The sequence below is a fragment of the Sorex araneus genome, chromosome 4 (assembly GCF_027595985.1).
Source record: "Sorex araneus isolate mSorAra2 chromosome 4, mSorAra2.pri, whole genome shotgun sequence".
NCBI classification, from domain to species: domain Eukaryota; kingdom Metazoa; phylum Chordata; class Mammalia; order Eulipotyphla; family Soricidae; genus Sorex; species Sorex araneus.
Window position 1 is genome coordinate 132,235,081 of NC_073305.1, and position 8,025 is coordinate 132,243,105.

Below are 8,025 nucleotides of genomic sequence, written 5' to 3' on the forward strand. Positions count from 1 at the left end.
GCTCTACTGCTGAGCTACATCTCTAACCCCAAACCTGGATTTTCAATTTTTTAAATCATTTTATTTTTTTGTTTTGGGGACCACACCCAGTGATGCTTAGGGTCTTATAATGGCTCTGTACTCAGGTATCTCACCTGGTGGTACTCAGGGAACCATATGTGGTGCCAGGGGCCAAACCTAGGTCAGCTGCCTGTAGGGTAAGTGCATTATCCGCTGCTCTATCTCTCTGGCCCTATATATTTTTCACATGTCATCCTTATGCAAGGGCCATGCTAATCTTCTCTGTATTGCTCCAACTTTAGTATATGTGCTGCTGAAGTAAGCGCATCCAGTCCTATATATTTTGTAAAGGACAGATTATTTCACACTCTTGGAGTAAGCCAGAGTTTGAAGAGATGGAGTCTATAGTAACGTTCCAGCATTAAAAATACTATAGAAGGGGCAAAAATTAATTTCAAAGATGACTTTGCTGAAGGGAAAGATGCCCATGAAGCCGGGCACCAAACGGGCCGTTAAAACTCTGTTGTTTAGAGAGAATTCTATCCTTTGGGGTGCCAGGTGAGAAGAAATGTTTTGTTCTGAGTAGCTGGTAGCAGTGGCTCGTTTGTCTACAGCCAGTTATTCTCAGAGGCTGAGCTTGTCTTTACCTAATTTATTAACACAGGTTCAAGACAGGAATTACCATTTACACTACAGCATCCGCCAATAGCCTACTGGATAATGTCTATTACAAACCAATAAGGAAATAACATATCCAAACCAGGGATAGATTAAGGCCAAGGGAAAATAAAGGAACAAAAGTTCAGGTTTAGTTGCAGTGAACCTTTTGACCAGGTCTGTTGAGTTGACTTCCCCAGCCAAGCGCTGCTGTCCATCTGCCAGCCAGCCGAGCAGGTCCTGCTGCTCAGGCCCTGTGACACAGGGACAGTTCCAGGGTTGGCAGATGGGTGAGACAGTTTCTTACACAGGCTGCTGCGGGGGCCTTCCCTGTGCTGCAGCTGATGCCCTGTGGTTTTCCAGTGAGCTGTTCGAATCACCTCCAAGTAGCCTTGCCCAAATACTCTCATCAGTTTTTGTAAATACTTGATACCTCAAGTCTCTAGTGTCCTAGAGCTCCTTCTTAAGTTCATATTGATAAACACCACAGAGCACAACGCCAGTGACTATCCTGCCCAGGCTCCTGCGGCTTAGACAGTCCTGATACCCAGATTCAAAACAATTTCATCAAAACAAGTTATTCAATAGTTTAAACCACAAACAACTAGATCCCCAAAAGAGAACAAGGATTTGAAATCTTAAGTCACCACACAAATGTAGTATCGTCATCTGCAAATAGACCAAGACAGATTCATTTCCCATAAGCACTTGCAGCCTTGACCGCTAGCGATGCTCTGACGCTGGATCTTAAGTGTGCCCAGTGCCACTGGTTGAGTCTTAACATAGGCTGTAGTTGTGTTATTGACTGTGCCCAGGAGTGTGACTTAGCCCCTCTGATCAAGAAACTGCGTGAGGCCTCAGAATTATTGATTTGAGTGGACCTTTCCGTTCCACCACTCACTTCCTCCCACCAATGTCTTTGCTTCTCCTCTCGTCAAGCTCTGAGGAATAGGAGAGGAGCAGAAAAAGGAAAGGGGGTCCAGATGGGAAGACAAGAATGCTACAAAGGTTCAGTAGGAAGTAGGTCAGGTATCTTGGAGATTAGAGGAGCCGTGTTTCATCCCTGAATGCAGGAGCCCGGGACCAGTAGCATTCAATTAGGAGGAATTAGAACAGCAACAAGTAGCTTGGATTTATCAGCCTTAATTGTCTATTGTGAAGCCCAGCTCTCCTCCTGAGGATCATGGTGGCAGTCTACATGCTAATACTTTTAATGGACCTCCATTGTGGGATTATCTTTCTCTAGAGACAGTGTCTCTACTTTTGAAAGAAGCTCCTGAGGAGCAGCCTGAAAAACACAGAGCTGCTGCTTTCCCAGTGATTGGTGCCATTCTAGGGTAATGCAGGGCTGCCCTTCTGCTCCGGGGCACCCCTGAAAGGGGAAGATGCCTATTGAATATTAACTGCTCTGGCCTGGCTTCCCTGGTGTGTACTGCCCCCCAGAACAATGGGCTGTCGATGGGGACCAGATAAGGCTGGCTGTTGGCCTCCGAATCTCCACACTATCTTCTTGTTAAAAGGTTTCCTGGTTTATTCTTAGTCAACATGAGAGAGTTTTTCAAAAGATAAGGTGTCTATTTAAATGAGGGTTCTCATTGTATTACCACTCGCTTGTCTTTTCTTCCTCACCTCTCAACCCTTCAGGTGGAACGGAAGGATTTTCAGGGACTCCCTTCAGCAACTCCAATTGGAGCATTGAATTCCACTCGGTCAACACCTACCCTTAAACGGTTTGTTTTGTTTTGTTTCTTCCAATAGGTGCATAGCTCCTGCCCACTTTCCTAGCCCACCTGCCCTTAGCTTAGGGCTGCTCGGTGCTTAGTAACTCTGTACTGAAAATTCTGTCTAGAACTCGACTGGAAATCCTGGTTCTGCTCTCTGCTGAGCAGCAGCATATCTGTGAGCTGCCATCTGCCACGTTTGCCGTGGGATGTGAGGTCCAAGTATCAAAAGGAGGCCGAGCAGATATGACCTTTCTACCTTCTGACCTCTGGCCCTCAACTTCCTCAACAAGAAAATGAAATGTCAGGCTGGATCTTTGGTCTTCAACCCAGGCCACATAAATCCCCTGTGGGGCAGAACCATACGATGGGGCATCTTCATGTCTATAGGCAGACGAATAAAGTGTATCCCGTGGCCCCCTTCTCCCTCTTAGGTAGGCAATGCGCATGCTTGCACGGTGAACCCCTTACAATCCTGTCTTCTCACTCATCCTGGCTCAGAACAGTTCAGCCTCTGCTCCTTGAATCTTCTCTGAGAAAGGAGGAAAAGGGTGGGAGTGCCAGCTCGCAGGGCTAGAGCTCCTGCTTGGTGTGTGGAAGTTAGCGTCTGATCCCTGCCACTACAGCATCAACGTGGAGGTCCTGAGCGCCAAATGTAGCTCCCCCAGATAAAATACAAAAATTGTTTAAAGAAAGGAGAAGCTGTGGGTACCATTTTCAAAAAGAAATAAGTTTTCCTTGATTCATTGTTTAACATCCTGCACGTCTAGGGGAGCATAGAATGGCAGGCCCAAGTTGGGGGGGGGAGGAGGGAACACTTTTTTTCTTCTTCCAAGGAGACTGTACCTGCCACAATAGCTCACCTGACTGACCACCAGACCACACAAATGCTTTTCTGGCTCCTGTTTTATTCCCATTTTAAAGTCAGTTCACTCTCTCTCTCTCTCTCTCTCTCTCTCTCTCTCTCTCTCTCTCTCTCTCTCTCTCTCTCTCTCTCTCTCTCTCACACACACACACACACACACACACGCCCTCACCCTCACCCTCACCATACACACCTTTCCTCTTACTCTTGTGAAACACTTCTATCTATAGCCTCAAAAAACATTCTTCTAAAATTTCCCACTCGTCTGTGTGACCTCAGGGTCTTCCCTCTCCTATGTAGAAGCTGTTTGTCCTTTTGCAGACACCAAGAGGTGAGAGAAAACTGCATTTCAGCCTATACCCCTCTTCTGTCCCTACCTTTACTGACAGTTCATACTTGACTTCCTGTCCATTCCATTGTCTATAACTTTTCCCCCAAAATGTAACATTGGGATATATTTTCTGGGTTCAAATATTCCTTCTCCTTTTCTTCTTCACAGCCTTTTCAGAAATACAAATTCCCTTGTCTGAAGAGTCACTGGAAGTATATATCATTAGAAACAACACCAAATATTGGAAGACTAGCTTGGTCTTCTCACAAAACGTATAAACATGATGTCATTTTCTGATATTACTGATTAAGTTGGTAGCTGTCCAACTCGATACATGATTTAAAAATAGATGGGCCAGAAAGACAGTACAGGAGTTAAGGCACTTGCCTTGCACCTAGCCTGCCCAGGTTCTATCCCCAGCATTGCATTTGCTCCCCGAAGCCTCTGCAGGAGTGATCTTTAAGCTCAGAGCCACCAGTAAGTCCTAAGCACTGCCAGGTGTAATCCAACCACACTCATCAACCATCAATGGGTCAATAAAGACAAGTGACACTGCGATGGGATGCTACGAGACAGTTCTGTAAATACTGAGATTTCAGACATTCCTTAGGTTTAAAAGAGGCCTCTGGATTTTTTCCAGAGTTTAAAGTACTTATCGATCCTTGCTGCAAGGGAGGGATCATCTCTTAACTGGTTCTCCCATTTGTGTAAATTCTGCCTCTCTTACTTATAAAATCCAAACTCCCACCTCACATCCAAACACCCACAGCCCTCCAGGATCCCCATGGCAGCATTTAGACCCCAGAATTGTGAGTTGCGTCACTGGAAGGGAGGCTGTGCTATTTTTAAATTGCTGCAACACATCATCGAAACATATCAGACACATATCATACCAATGACACACAGGCCGCATTGTAACATGGCATGTGTCATACATACATTCTCTCTCACTCACACACGTACTTGTTCTTCTTGTCCGGCTTTAAAGAAAGGAAGCAGCTAGAAAGCTGAGTCCGGGACTGCAGTTGAACAGGCTGTTAAAGTTTAAAAAGCAAGTGTCCCTCTGGTTCTCAGCCTGGCTTTGAGACATGTGGGAGGGCTTCAAAGCCTTGGTGCCCCTCTTTTAGAGCTCAAGCTTGCAGTTGGTCCCCAAATGTTTACCAGCGTGAAGATGCCTAACTTGCAGGAAGTGGGAAATGGGTGTGGGGGGTGAGGGTGAGTGGGTGGGTAGGGAGTGGGGAGTAGAGGGTGGGGGGTGTTCTCTTGATGTGGTTAGTCTGTCATTGACCTTGTTTGGGTAGAGCAGACGTTGAATTAGAAAATGAAAACACGTTTCATCTTGGGCACATTTTATTCCTTTTTAAAAAAAACTTTCTTTAGGAAAAAAAAAATTATTTTCCCCCCCTAAGTAGAATGAGGTGTTTGTTCATTGGGAATTCAACATCTCTTCACTCTAGCATCATTTTCTTTACCTCCACAGTTATCTGGCTGCCTAAATTGCAGTTCCCCAGACTGGGGGCCTGGGGAAGGGCACAGGGACTCAGGATGGATCCCTCCTTGCAGGGGCTGATGGAACTTGGTGACTAAAAGGGGTGGGAGGTTACTGAGAGGCAAGTTGCTGCCACTGTGAACATGCCCAGTGAGATAAATCCTGAGAAATGATGATTAACAAAGGTAACAGCAGCGGGTTATTTATTTATTTGGAAGGGAGGGAAAATAGTACAGTAACTGAAAGTGCACTCAGTTATTCTTTAGAAGCACACATTTGAGACTCGAGTGCCAGCCTCCAGAAGCTATATGTGTACTCAGGGACAAATGTCAACAACCGCCTACTTAGTCAGCATTCTAAATGCCATGCTTAGGCCTTGTACAAGAGATGCATAAAATCAGAAAGTTACTCTCTTTTCCTTCTCCTTATCATTTTTTGGTGCCGGACAATATATTAATATAATTATATGGTATGCGTGTCCTGATGATGGTGTATACTTCCTATGGGGTGGGGGGGGCAGTCACACTTGTTGCAGGGGTCACTCCTAGGGGTGCTGGAGACATTCAGTGGCCAAGACTAAACCCACCCAGGACCTCTCGTGCACTTTTCTACAGTTTGAGCCACATCCCTGGGCACATTCCTTCTTTGGCCTCTTTGCCTTTCATTTTTAATTATATTCCTGCCTTTTCTTGATTGCTATCAATGCAAAAATTAAAAAACGGTAGGTTTCGGGTGGTATTTGGGGCTATCATTTTGAGACAAGGAGCATACATTGGAAGGACTTTATCTTCCAACACCAGAAAGTCACCAAATTTACTTTCTTAAAGTTCCACTCGTGGCCTTGCCCAGCTGGGCCGGAACACCTGGAACTAATTTTAGGGTTGCCTGGCTAAGCCCCACACTGGTATTTGAAGTTTGCGTCCTCCCCAGACTCAAGCCCATTTCACCACCTCAGAAGGTGAGTGCAGGCTGATATTAATTAACAGTGAGTTGATTCACTGGCATCTTCCAGTCATTAAAGTAAATATTTAGCTTCAAATAGGCTCTTCCCACCTCAAATCCCCAAACATATTGCCTGCTCCCGTACACCACGGCAGTTGAGTCAGCCGCACCAGGCCAGTGGCTGTGGTCTAGGAGCAGAGTTTGATGCAGAGAGGGACGGGAACAGCTCTGTCCGCTGTAACATCTGCAGGCGAGACAGTTGAGCAGCAGGCCGGCCTTCAGGATGACTACGTTGTTTTTCTGTCCATGGTGGCGCTGAGTCAGCATCACTTAATAAACCCTCTTGAGGATCCTGGATTTCTCTCGTTTAATTATCATCTCGGAGCTTTCTGAGAACTCCTGGAGGAAATGTTCATTCAGTTTTCCGCCCAAGCACAGCTGCTCTCAAAGTCCTTGTTTCCTCCGGTGCTAGCGTCCCCTCTGGCATCGCTGGCATTCGCAGGTCACCAGGCAGTAGGTAAGCCTTGTGTGTTCCTTATGTTCTCTGGTGCGAACGTCATTGTTCTGGACCACAGAGATCCGCGTGGAAAGACTTTAGACACAAAGATCATTTCCTGGCAAAAACTCTTTTGCCTCCCACCCACTCCCACCCTGCCAAAAAAAAAAAATTTTTCCCCCCCCCAAAAAAAAGGAGAAAGACCTTTTAAAGATCAACAGACATATTTTTATGATTGAGTTGAACTTTTGTTTTGCTTTGTTTGTGTCTTCCTGTAAACAAATACTCAAATGTCCACTCTGCTATGACTAAGTTGGTATCATTAGGTTGGGACTGGGTGTGTGGGTAAGTGGGGGTGTGTGTGTAGGGATGTGGGTGTGTGCGCACACGTGTATTTAAAATGTTAGAAATGACATTGCAGCCTAAGGTTGAAGGAGAGACGAGTTTAAAAACCACCTATGTGAGGCAAGCAGGAAAGTGGGGGGACTTGTGTTTCTGTGATCTAAACAGTAATTGTAATGGGGTGCTGGCTATAAATGGACCCTTTGCATCATTGTTTCTCTGAATTAGAGGATTCCTTGCTGAAGGCACAAGACCATTGAAGGAAGTAAAGCATCTGGTTTGTTTTGTAATGAGAAGCAGGAATGCAAGGTCCACGCTCTTAATAATAAACAAACAGGACATTGTATGCCATCATCACAGGATGTCCTTCCTTCAACAGAGGACTGACTGGGGCTGGAGGAAAAGCCGGACAGGGCTCAGAAAGAGCCCCACTAATTACTGCCTCTGTCTGCCTTCCACTTGCAGCCTTCGGTCTCAACGTTCTCTTTACACTTTACTCACACACTCCGCGGAAGTCTGGCTGGGGGCTGGGGGAAGGGGTCGGCAAAGAAAATTTAATCTGTAGGATTATAATTTTTTCCTATTTCCCTATTTACCAAATAGTGGAGGGAGGGAAGTTAACTTCTGCCAAATGTGAAGGTATTTCAGTTCGCAGGAGCAACGGAAGCTTTCAGGTTCGGGCGAAGGGAAAACGCGCATTTCATAGGCAATGGCTGGAGAACCAGACAGACACCTCCAAAACGCAAAAAAAAAAAAAAAAAAAAAAAGAAATAAAAAAGACGCCCAAAAATAAAGATCATCCCCGAGGACGTGGGTGGGGGGTGGGGGTGGCGGTTGTACAGAGGAGGGGAGTCACGGCACGCACGTTTTAGGTGCACTTTTTTAGGCTTCCCTTCCCGCCAGGAATGTGTGCGCCCCACACCCCCTCCTCACTAAGCCGCAGCAGGAAGGAGGGCGGTCTGGAGTATTTAGAATACAATACAGTCCGAGTCCACGCCGAGGACTTTCAAGCGCCTTCAAAGGGAAGTCAGGAGCTTCCAAGGCAAATGTTGAAATTCACAGGCTCCGAGAGGAAGCTCCGGGGCTGCTGCTGCTGCTGCGGCGGCGGCGGCGGCTGCTGCTGCGGCTCCCCCTGTGCGGGAGGGGGAGAGGAGGAGGAGGAGGAGGAGAAGAAGGAGGAGG

The 8,025-nt window shown here is 46.4% G+C and overlaps 1 non-coding gene across 1 annotated transcript; it reads right to left on the bottom strand.

Annotated features, from left to right (window-relative positions):
• Positions 1-219: 219 nt before the first annotated feature.
• Positions 220-326, bottom strand: LOC129404561 (U6 spliceosomal RNA). The gene has a single exon (XR_008629955.1). It is a non-coding gene; the product is annotated as a U6 spliceosomal RNA (small nuclear RNA).
• Between the last annotated feature and the right edge of the window lie 7,699 nt (positions 327-8,025).